Raw genomic sequence first — 13,147 nt, 5'->3', positions numbered from 1 at the left:
CATGAAGTTTTTAAAACTAGATGTTGCTACTCACCACATTTTTGACATTAATATAGTTTTATCGATCACTGCAAAACTTGCATAAATAGTAATGTTAATTGCCAAATTCACATATCAACATTGCCAGGTTTTCCTGTACAAAATCATGCTGAAACTTCAATTTCAAAATAGCTTTGCCTTTTAATATGTTGTACTTTCTTTTGATTGTTGACACACATAGCATGGCAAGTATTATCCTTGCAGCCAGCTCTTAAAGGTAATCAGAAAATACAGGGCATGCTAAGCAGGTCAGACAGCATCAGTGGGGCAAGAAACAACACCTGCACCCTCTCACAGACATTCGCCCTGTTTCTTTGACTCTTCCCTTCTCAGCAACTTAAATCATGCTTTTTGCTTTTTCAGTACTAATTGAGGGTTCTTGACTTGAAATGTCTTTCTATCTTTCTCTCTGCCTGCTCAGTTTTCCACATCAAAAGAGACGACATTTCAAAAGGAATACTGTGCTGTAACTGACAATTTCATCATGCTGTTGCACAAAGAAATGTAAACTTGATAAATGGTATTCTTGCTCTTATATGATTTTTGCACAACACTGACACTCAACACTGTCTTATGCCATAAAATTGGTGTGCAGCTTTTAGGTTTAAAAACTTTTCTTGATGATATTTATATCAGATACTGGAAAGAGAAAGTAGATTTCTGATCTTAAAAGAGATCTACCATATTACAAGCAATGTGCCTTCTGATTTAAGGAGAGTTGCCAAAGACTAGATCAATCCCATGAAGATGGGATGAGGTTGGGACAAAACTCCTAGAGAGACAGTTGGAACTGACAAGTATGAGGACCGTGGAGGCCCAAAGATGTGAAAATCTGCAAATGCTGGAAATCCAAGCAACACGCACAAAGTGCTGGAGGAGCTCAGCAGGCCAGGCAAAACCTATGCCCTTCTTGGTTTCAGTGTGGTCTTTCAGATTGGAGTTTCCCTGTGAAGCCTCTGTGAGTTCATTCCTGCACTTTGGGGAAGCTAGCAATGTCGGCAAGTTCCCATGTTTGGTCTATGTGCTGCTGTGGGGAAAAAAAAGGAAATTAGATGAAATTTACTGTCCTTGAGTGTGGAGACTGAATACACCTCCCCAATAAGGCAGTGAATAGAAAATTGTGAGGTGTTGCAGAGATCAATAGCAGTGATCCTGTGGCTTGAAAGCTGTGTGTGAACTCAAACCTGATTTCCACAGACAAACCAGTCAAGCTGCATTTGGAACTGTGCTTGAAGTTGTAGGGAGTCACAGGACTAAATGAGGATAAGAATTCAGTTTGACTGTTGGCCCTTTTAGCATCATTTTTTTTTTGGTTGGGGAAAAGCAGGTTGTTCTATGAATGACAAACATGCAGATGCTGGAAATCCAAAGCAACACACAAAATGCTGGGGGAAGCTCAGCAGGTCAGGCAGTATCTAGGAAAAGAGTAAACAAAATTTCTGGCCAAGAAACTTCTTCAGGACTGAAAACGAAGGGGGAAGATGCCTGAAATAAAAAAGTGGGGGGAGGGGAAAGAGGCTAGCTGGAAGGTGATAGGTGAAGCCAGGTGGGTGGCTAAGGTTAAGGGCATGAGAAGAAAGAATTTGATAGAGAAGTGAGTGGACAGTGGGAGAAAGGTAAGGAGGAGGGGACCCGGGGGAAGTGATAGGCAGGTGAGAAGAAATGAAAGGTCAGAGTGAGGAATAGAGGAAGGGGGTGGTGGGGATGGGAATTTGTACACCAGAATGAAAAATTGATGTTCATGCTATCAGATTGGATGGTACCTAGATGAAATATAAGGTGTTGCTCCTCCACCCTCAGTGTGGCCTTATCTTTGTACAAAAGGAGGACATAAATCAACAGGTCAGAAAGGGGTTAGGAATTGGAATTAAAATGTCTGGGCTCTGGGAACTCCTGCTTGTGGGGGATGGTGCAGAGGTGCTTGATGAAGCGGTCCCCCAATTTACGATGGGTCTCACCAATGTAGAGTAGGCCGCATTGGGAGCACTGGACACAAAAGATGATCCCAGCAGAATCGCAGGTGAAGTGTTGTCTCACCTGGAGGACGGTTTGGGGCCAGGAATGGAAGCGAAGGAGGGTATGTGGGCAGGTGTACCACTTAGGCTGCTTGGAGGGTTATGTACCTGGAGACAGATTAATGGGCAGGGACGAATGGACAAGGGAATTAAGGTGGGAGCAATCCCTACTGAAAATGAAGGGGGAGGGGAGGTAAAGATATGTTAGTGGTAGGAACCCATTGGAGATGGCGGAAGTTGCAGAGGATGATGTGTTGGATGTGGAGGCTGATGGGGTGGTAGGTAAAGACAAGAGGAACTTTATCACCATTAAGACAGTGGGAACATGGGGTGAAAGCAGATGTATGGGAAACTGAGGAGATGTGGGTGATGGCAGCACCAATTGTAGAGGGAGGGGAAACCCCGTTCTTTAAAGGAGAAGCTCCTGGAATGCAAAGTCACATCCTGAATGAATTTTATTGTTCCTGAGACCAGCAAAGTCGAAAATGAGCTTGTGTGTAACATTATTGTTGACATCATTTGCTGTAGGTTTTACATTAGCATAAAAATGGAAGGAAGAATAAAAATCTTGCCATCAGATAGGTTACCATCTCCTCTACTCAGCAAGGGTAAATACAACTTCAGCAAAGAACATGTGGCATTTCACACAGTGGAATTATTTGGTTATGTAGAACACAGGAAGTAGCAAACCACATTGTACCCTCCATATTGTATTTCTCCACTTGTGGTTGGACTGCCTCCTTCATTTCTTCTTCCTCTTTATTCTGTTCTTTCTTGTTCCTTGTGTTCTTTAGCTTCATGTCTGCTATTATAAAGGCTGTCCCTTCAAAGTAGTCTGATAGTGCAGCATGCAGTGTATTTCTATATATTACTTGCTCATCTAGGTACTGCTGGGTTCTTTCTGATAGCAGAAAAGTTACCTAAGCGCACTGACACTGCAGAATGGTGATGTGCTTCTCATTGTGCAGTGCTTTGCATGGTGCATGGATACTGGAAGAAAATCCTGCCCATATCACAGTTTTATTTGTGTGGTTACCAGATATCATGTGAAATCAAAAATAAATGTGCTGCTGAGAATTCCAGAAGTGGAGTAGATGAAGCTCTTTCTCTTTGATTACAAAACCTTGGCAACCTCTCATAAAATATGGAATACAGGAAGTGGGCAATGTTGGTTACAGTATTCTAACAACAGTCTGAAAGGACACTATCAAAGTAATCATGGCTTTTATATATATATGACAGGGGCAAACAATGTCATTCTTGCCCTGCATAGCTTTGCAGCTGTGGTAGCAGCAGTAAGAAAATTTCATTGATTAGGCCCCTTCCTGAATTAAAGATATGTTGGCTACAAGACCTTACCCTTGCTGTGGTAGGAGAATTGCTCTGTAAACAGACTTGGCTTTTGTGATGAGAAAGTCTACTCTCTCCTCACTACTCTACAGTTATTCCTGCTCTACATTCCCCCTGTTTTTTTCCAGTAACACAAAAGTTGAAGAGTAAGTTTTCATACACTACTTGTACCTGAAAGGTGCTTGTTTCTGCACAAACATAAAATCATTCAGAAAGGCATTCAGAATCAACCAACCACATCTTCCAGTCTATTCAAGCCTGTAGTATATATTCCATAAGAAAGCAGAAGATTGTGCAATATTAAACTAACAGCCAGCGGAAATAACCAACTACCATAGAAGTCATTCACTATTACAAGTAGCCCTCATTCATCATAGTTGAAGAACATTTCTGCTTTTTTCAAAAAGAGCAACAATTTTAAAATTCTGCAGGGATAAAGCCAAGTCTGTTGAGGTGACCTTGATGCCACCAGATTGCATGTGAACACTGATGCTAAGGTTTTCTTGGGTCATGTTGCCTGGTATAGTAGAGAGAAGAGGGGAGCAGAACACTAAATGTAACATGATGGAAATGGAATGAGAAGACATTAGAGGGAAGAGGGCAGAAGAATACCAAAGGTAACATGGAAGTGGAATGAGAGGACATTAGAGTTGGTTCTCTGACTATGACTAGAATAATAAAAACAAAACCAAGCAAGTTCTATTCAACTTGGGTAGATAATATTGGAGAGGCAATTGAGGATGATACTGTAGACCACTGTGTCAGACTCTGAAGATGGGTTTAGAAGAATGAGCTTAAATAGAGTATGCATGGCACCATCAGCCTAGCAAGAAGCCCTTGCATCTGACAGGCAGCAGAACAATCAAATACTTTGGAGGGGAAATGGTGGTTGGAGGCTGGTTTGTGGTTAGCAAGAAGAGGGTTGAAGTGCTTTTTTATTAAAAAGGAAAAGCATTAATAACATTTTGAACTAGAAGTTAGAGTTAATGGCATAAAACACAAGGTAAGTTGATGGGCCTGCAATTTAATGCAGATATAGTCAGCCCCCCCCCCCCCCAGGTAAATTTAGGGGATGACTTAAGAGAAGGTGGGAGGGAAATCAATGAAATTAATAAATTCATGGCACAGACAATGAGAGGTATCTTTGAAGAGGTCAAGCATTTTAATGCAGTCCCATATATTGACATATTGCATTCAAATTGATGACATTCATGTACATGCTTCTATTTTGGATGTAAGAATCCAGACCAGTCTCTCCCACCGCTGGAGGACTTCATTTTCACATAATGAACCAAATGCAATACGGTGGAAATTAGCTCAATTTAATGGAAAGGATATGAATGAACATAAGTAGAGTAACTAACTGTTGTATGAAAATAAAATGACAGATGGGATATTTGAGCTTGATACTGGATACAGAATCAGAATCAGGTTTATTATCACTAATATGTATCATGAAATTTGTTGTTTTGCAGCAACAGTAGAATGCAATGCATAAAAATTACTCTATGTGAAAATAAGGAATATAAAATAAATGCAAAAAGAAATAAAAAATAGTGAGGTAGTGTTCATGCATCCATGAACTATTCAAAACCATGGAGCTTTGAGGTGAATGTAGAGGGGTTCAGTGATCGCTCCTAACCGAGGCCTCTGAGGCGCTCATACCAGGCGTGAGTTCTGAGTCACAGAAGGACTGTTCAATATTCTGAGATTTATGTGATTGGACTGTACTTTATATTGGTCTCCTTCAGTTCTTCGCCATTTTCTTTCTTGTGGCCGATTGGTGGGTGGGTGATCTGTTAGTTTATGTGTGACTGGGGGTGGGAGGTTGGGGGTTGTTGATCTTTGATGCTACTGTTACTGTTCTTTTTTGGAAGTGTTAGGGGGTTGGGGATTGTTATAATTGCTGTTTTTTTCTGAGGGTGAGGAGTTGAGGATAGTTATTGCCGCAGTTTTTTTCTATGGGGGAGGGGTAGGGGATTGTAGGGTCTGCCAGTTTTGTTTCTTTTTCTTTTTCGTGTGGGGGGGGAGTTGGTCTTTCAGAATTTCATGGCTATCTGGAGTAGATAAATATCAGAGTTCTATTGTACATGCTTAATTTGACAATAAAATAAACATTTGAAATCTGATGGTAAAGGGGAAAAAGCTGTTCCTAAACATTTAGTGTGTGTTGTCAGGCTCCTGTACCTCCTCTCTGATGGCAATAATGAGAAGAGGGCATATCTCAGATGGTGAGGGTGCCCAGTGATGGCTGCCGCCTTCTTGAGGCACCACCTTTTAAAGATATCCTCAGTGGTGAGGAGGCGAGAGCCATGATGGAGTTGGCTGAGTCTACACGCCTCCAAAACCTTTTTTGATCCTGTGCATTGGAGCCTCCATACCAGGAGTTCATTCATTTTAAAATGGGTGAAGATGGAACATTACAGGAGGTAATTGGGAAACATGAAGCAGATTTTAGAGATGAGTTGGGTGCATTGTCAAGAAAATAGAAATGTGGACTTCCGGTAAGATGGCCATCGTTTAGCTGCTCCGAACTTTTGTTCCGTTACTGTCGCTACCTTTGGACTAAATGTCTCCATTTTATAAAGCTTAGTTAGGAATTATTTCGGTATCTCTTACTTGCCTGTGAATATATCTAACCTACAATGTCTAGCAAGAGTTCTAAATCCGGGAGAAAAGAAACTACGACCTCATCGGATGTGACGATGGAGGCGCTTGAAAATCTCCAAGACGAAATCTTAAAGCAAATTAAAACCGCTTTCAAACAGTTAGAAGAGAAACTGGATCGGATCAACGATAAAGTGGACAAACATGCTGAACACTTATCTCGCATCGATTCGACTTCTGAAGCTTTAGAAAGTCGGGTTCGATACTTGGAGACTCTCTGTTCCAGCTTAGAGGAAAAATCTAATAAACTTCTTTCCAAAATGGTGGATCTCGAAAATCGTAGCAGACGCTGCAACATCAGAATTCTGGGATTACCAGAGGCGACTGAAAAGGGACCAACCGTGAAGTTTTTCGCCGAGTTTCTCTGTGAGATATTCGGGAAGGATCTGCTTCCAAACCCGCCCGAGCTGGAACGGGCACACAGAGTCCATGTCTCTCCCGGAATTCTGGGATCCCGTCCACGACCAGTAATCTTGTGTTTCCATCAATACCAGGTAAAACACAGTCTGATTGTGGAGGCACGTCGCAGAGGCTCTTTTTCTTTCCAGGATACAACCATTCGCTTTGTGGAAGATTTTGCACCCCAGACCTTAAAGATGCGCGCTGAGTATAAAGGCGTAATGAAAGTGCTTTTTGATCGTGGTTTCAAACCTTCCTTTCGTAATCTTGCTGACCTAAGAATCAAGTTTAATACCGGGGAATTCAAGTGGTTCAAATCAGCGAGGGAAGCTGAAGCGTTTGTGGCAAGTCTCCCGGATATCCAGTCATCTTCGGAATCTGATCGGACCTCCTAAAATGGTGGATAAGTACTCCTCGTAGTAAAATTACTTTCTCTGGACTCGGAATTCACTTGAATCACTCAGACATTATTCACTGGAACTCTAAAGGCTGTTGACAATCTCTCCCGGGATTTGGTGTGTGTGTAACCTATTTTTACCTCTGTATAACTTTACCTACAGAGTTCTACAACTAAATCTAACCTGTTTTGGAGGTTTGAAGTCTTTAGTGAAGGCCTCCCTGTTTGTCGGTTCACAGTTCAACTGCTGATTTATTTTTCCTCTGTTTTAAATACTTATTTATTTTATCTTTTTCTTTTCTTCATCCCTTTTTTTTTCCATTCTCTGAATGTTTTTTTCTCCCTTCTCGGTAAATGGTTGATAAATACTCGTCTTGAATTTATAATTTTCCCCTTCCTCTTTTTTTTCTTCTTCCTTCTTACCTTTTTTTTCCCTTTCTCTTACTTTATTCTTCTATAATATCTCGCGGGTAGGTTAGTTTTGGTTTTCTTCCGATTCACTCTGTATTAAGTTGTATATCTTGGCAGAAGGTGTTCTAATCTGTAGTTATGTTTTCTAGTGCATAAACTAGTTACTGTTTGTTATAGCATTTATACGGAACTGCTGTCAATGACATAGATCTGGAAGTTGTATTTGGGTTAATTTTTCTGGTAGAGCTAGCTACTTGTTTTGGTAGCCGTCTAGTTTTGGGCTGTGTGGCTGGGGTGGGTTTTCCAGTTCCAACATTTCTTTATTGTTTAGGACATGTTTACATATACTCTCTATATTGTGTGGTGGTTGGTCTGGAATTGTTTTTTTTTCTTGTGTTGTGGGGTTTGGGGAGGACACTAAGCTCACTTGTCTTTAATTTAGGTGCTTTTTTGTTAAATTCTCTTCCTGTGTAGCATATTGTTATTGTATGCTTAACCTTGCTCTGTATTAATGCTCCTCATTGGGATTTGGGGTTTTTAGTTTTGTAAAATGTTTTGAAAAACTAATAAAAAAAATTTAAAAAAAAAAGAAAATAGAAATGTATCTGTTTCTGAACCGTTGCAGTTTTTGGTGTGCATGAAAAATTATGGAGTTGACTGCATTTTGTTGATGCCAGAGACAATGTCTTCTCAGATGACTGCGTCAGAGGAATTTCCTCCTTCAGACAAGTTGACTCAGAAACAAGCTGTTCTTCCTCAGTCCATGTCAAATGCTCCATCAGAGAAGATTTTGTTAAATAATGTTAAATGAGCTTAATGAATATAATGAATATAATTTACTTAGTTATAGATATTTTGTATAATGTTGATAGTTTACCTCGAAGCCAATAGTTTTCATTTTTGGCAAATGCTATTTTGCTTAATCTGTAAGGTTTGTGACAGTTTACAGGTGCACTCAGCCAGCTTGCTGAAAATAAATTAACATGCTGAAGGTTCAGACTTCAAATGCTGAAGAAACTCAGTAAATCTTTTTTTTGATGTGATATAACAAAGCACATTGGTGTATCACATTTATATCATGCCTTAATATATTTTGAACTATATTGAGGACAAAAAGATATAGTGTTTTCCTGTTGTATATGATGAATAAATTCTTCGCATGCTACCAGTCAGGTACAGGTATTGATTTTAACCGATGTGTCAATGATAAACTCTGCCATCTTTATAAGGGGTGATGCCTGGGCATGTCTAGTTCAGTGGTATTTATACCCATCATCTGTCCCTCCTGATTGGTTAGTCCTCATCCAATCAGGTTTCCGCTATCCCACCTGATTTGCAGTCAAATTCCAGTTTTGACTTCGAGCAAGACCTTCATCGTTGTTCAAATTCTTTTCCTCTTGTTTTATTTCAATTGCTTCCTTAAGGACATTAATTTTTTTAAATTTGTAATGGACAAAAGCTGAGATGTATGGTAGACATACAGGATGATTGTGCTATACTGCAAGAATGCATAGACAGGTTGAATAAATGAGGAGATGTAGGAGATGAAATTCACTGCTGAGAAATGATACACTTTGGCAGAGGCAACCAGAATAATATACATGCCAAATTGCACAGCTTATGGGAACAGGAGGCCCTGATTATTTTATCACATCTTGTTTGACCTAATCACATAGGTAAATAGAATTATTAATGTCAATGTACCATGACAAAGGTAGAGTGAAGAACATCCAGACCGATCATTTAATCACTTCAATGCATTGATGTAGGTCAAGGGAAAACAACAACAGAATGCAGAATATTTCTGTTCCAGAGCAAGTTTACTGCAGGCAGAAATGAAGTGCAAGGCCACAACAAGGTAGATAGCAAGCTCAAGATTCCATTCTTATTATATTGGGACGGTTCAATAATCCTATAGCAGCAGTATAGAAGCTGCCCTGGTGGCATGTGCTTTCAGGCTTTGGCATTTTCAATACAAAAGAAGAGAGAATGTCTGGGATGGGTGGGCTCTTTGATTATGCTTTTTCCTTTACCAGAACAGTGAGAATTGTAGGGAGGTTAGTTATTATTGTTACGAACCCCGTAACTGGGTATCTTACCAGCAAAGATAGGAGTATCCGTTAAAGTCTGATGATACTATTTTTAACAGTATTTATTAGTAAAAATACACAAAAATAAATATCAATGCAAATATACAGATAATATACGACATCAATACTAAACCTAAAAGTGCGGGTATAATAATAATCAATAAGAAATAAGCTCTATCGTTGTCTAGGGGATAATGAATTGTCCGATGGAAATATAAAGTTCAGTTCAGTTCATGCAGGCTGCGGTAGTTGCTGATCACTGTGTTGCAATTGTTGGAGAGAGAGAGGGAGAGAGAGAGAGTAACAGCTATTGACTTGCTGACTTTCCTTTTACGATCTTGATCCGTCGATGCGTTGTTGTTGTGGCCATTCACGTATGACCCCTCCGTCCTTTAGCTAGACGGTTCCGTGGAGGACTCATCACCCAGGCAAGGGTGGATACACATACAAGCCCCCACCGGTCTCATAGCGTCTCTCCTGGTGCGTCTGAGGGGTATTTCCCCAGACCCTACTTTTATCCCCACTCATGGGGTCTCAGGTCAATCAGGTTGGGATGATGCAACACATCAACCAGCCCTCTCTGGCTGCCCCCTGAGGGGTTTCAATGAATAGAACAGTACTCAATACACAATTCCTTCTCCAAGAGACAATAGCAGTAATCAGTGGTTCCGTTCCGCTTTTGTTAGGAGGAGACATTCCACTTTTTGTGTATCCCTGCATTCTCTCTCTCTCATTTCCTTAGTATCAGACCCAAAATAATAGCGATTTTGCGATTCTCAAAAAGGGAGGGGCGACTTTGTACCCTTCTGCCCATCAGAGTTGCTCCTCATTCGTAACATTATGATGTGCTGAGCTGTGTCCTCATCTCTGCAGTTTCTTGTGGTTTTGGGCAGTAAAGTTGTCATAGTGAGCCATAATCTGGATAGCGTGCTTTCTATATAAAAGTTGTTGAAGGTAAAATGGGACATGCCTATTTTTTTTAGTCTTCTGAAGAAGTAGAAGTGCTGGTGCACTTTCTTGGAAATGGCACCTACATGGTTGGACAGGCTAATGGTGATATTCACTCCCAGGAATCTGAAGCTCTCAACCATGTCGACCTCAGCAGGAGCGTGTAAACAGGAGTGTGTGCATTGTCCCCTTTCCTGAAGTCAATGATCAATTCTTTGGCTGACCTGAAGGGAGAGGTTGTTGTCATGACATCATGCTGCTAGGCTCTCAATCGTCTTCCTGTACTCCAACTCATCATTATTTGAGATTCAGCCCAGTACAGTGGTGTCATGTGCAAAATTGTAAATGGAGTTAGGGCAGTATCCACCACAATGTGTGAGTGTATAGTGAGAAAAGTAGGGACACAGCCTTGTAGTTATCACTGTTGAGGATAATCATAATGGAGGTGTGGCTGCCTATCCTTTCTGATTGTGATCTGTTGCTCAGAAATTTAAGGGTTCAATTGCAAAGGCAGTTGTTGAATCCCAGGTCTAGGAGTTTGGAGATGGATTTGTACTGAGGGCGGTTACAGTCCTCTACACACTTGCTGATAAAGTCTGTGATGATGATGACCTGTTCATCTAGGTTGGCTGCAGAACCTTTGAACATGACAGAGCACCAATTCCACTCTTCTCACTTCTATGTCTTACCCAAAATACAGAAACTAGGCTGTCTTGGTCGATTCAATGTTACTGCCGAATCTTTCCCCAATGAAATCTCCTCATACTTGCACCCTATTTAGCCCATAAGATATAGGAGCAGAATTAGGACATTTGGCCCATCGAGTCTTTTCTGCCCTTCAATCATGGCTAATCCTTTTTTTCTCTCCACAGCCCACTCTCTGACCTTCTTTCCATAACCTTTGATGCCATGTCCAATCAAGAACCTATCAAGCTCTGCCTTAAATACACCCAATGACCTGGCCTCCACAGCTGCCTGTCGTAAAAAATTCCACAAATTCACCACCCTCTGGCTAAAGAAATTTCTCCGCATCTGTTTTAAATGGATGCTCCTCTATGCTGAGTCTGTGCTCTTTTGTCCTAGACTCTCCTACCATGGGAAAAATCCTTTACATATCTACTTTGTCTAGGCCTTTCAACATTCTGAAGGTTTTTGTTGCAATGAGCGACTGAGGAGAACCCAAGTGCAGGACACAGGCATGGCGATTGAATTAGGGATGCTGGTGCAGATGTGAACGTTGAACAGCAAACAGGAGGAATCTTGACGTGGAGCTCTGATAAGGAGTCTTGACATGGAGATAGGGTTTTCATGGAATATCTTGAAACTGGAGCTGAACTTAGAACTAACGGTCCTAAGCAGTTGGGAAACAAAGTTATCACATGGGAATAGACCAATGGACTGGCAATCAGTGGTTGTGATGCCAGGGTTCTTATAGTGCAGTTTTTGATGGAGACCAGGTGTGCTGTCATCAAGCGAATTAGCAGTTCTTGGTTCTTGGTCCTCCAAAATATTCTGCATAGAATTTAAACTGGAGGTGGTGGAAGGTGGACTTAAGGAGATTTTTGAAGAAGAAGAGCTGTCTAAATTTAATTGGATTTGATTGTGTGACTATGGTAGGTTGAAGATTATTCCATGCTTTAATTGTGCAGGGGGAAGGATGAATTGCTGTACACATCTATTATTACAAAGCTATTATTAATGCTTTTTGAGATAGTGATTTAGATGCATATCATATTTTTTTACTGAGTTAAGTATTGTGTGTAATTAGTTTTGCTACAACAAGTGTATGGGACATTGGAAAAAAAGTTGAATTTCCCCATGGGGATGAATAAAGTATCTATCTATCTATCTATCTGACTTGGTAGTTAGTACTTCAAATTGAAATGAGTGCCCTCGTCTGCTCCTAATAGGTTTGGGTTTGGTGTAGGATTGGTAGTCTATGTCAAACTGACTATTTAACATTTTGTGAAAACAGGTTAGACGGTGTGCTTCACATCTACCTTGGAGAGAGTTCCACTTTAATGAATACAGAAGTTGGGTAACACTCACTTCTCTCTCATAGGTGTTTGTGACAAATCGGGCTGCCTGTCTTTGGACTCGCTCGGTGGAAGTAGTGTTTTTGTTTGTGTATGGGTCCTATGCAGCAGCTGTATATTCGAGATGTGGCCTAACAAGGTTGAGGTACAACTTCTCCTTGACAGAAGTTGAACAATGATGAAAATTGCATCTCAGAAAATGTAGGACTCTTGTTGTATTAACTGAAATTGTTAATTTCCCACAGCAAATGGGAAATTAACGATTGGAATCAAGGCATAATCAAAGGAGATTAGGGGCAAGATAGGGGATTAACAATCGGGACCATGACAGTTTCAGTGAGATCCCTAGCCCCATCCTTCTCAATTCCAATGAGAACAGACACAAAGCCATCAAACATTGCTCATATGATAACCTTTTCATTCCCAAAGTCATCCTTGTGAACCCCTCCCCTTGGTCAGTCACTTTCAGAAGACTGAAAAGCTTGAGCATGTAGATATTAAGAAAGAGGATGTGCTAGAGCTTTTGGAAAGCATCGAGTTAGATAAGTCACTGGGACCGGATGAGATGTTCCCCAGGCTACTGTAGGAGGGGAGGGAGGAGATTGCTGAGCCTCTGGCGATGCTCTTTGCATCATCAATGGGGTCGGAAGAGGTTCCAAAGGATTGGAGGGTTGTGAATGTTGTTCCTTTATTCAAGAAAGGGAATAAAGATAGCCCAGGAAATTATAGACCAGTGAGTCTTACCTCCGTGGTTGGTAAGTTGATGGAGAACATCCTGAGAGGCAGGATTTATGA

The sequence above is a fragment of the Hemitrygon akajei genome, chromosome 8, assembly GCF_048418815.1.
Source record: "Hemitrygon akajei chromosome 8, sHemAka1.3, whole genome shotgun sequence".
Taxonomy (NCBI): domain Eukaryota; kingdom Metazoa; phylum Chordata; class Chondrichthyes; order Myliobatiformes; family Dasyatidae; genus Hemitrygon; species Hemitrygon akajei.
The sequence above is the reverse complement of the archived record's forward strand: the minus strand, read 5'-3'. Positions refer to the sequence as shown.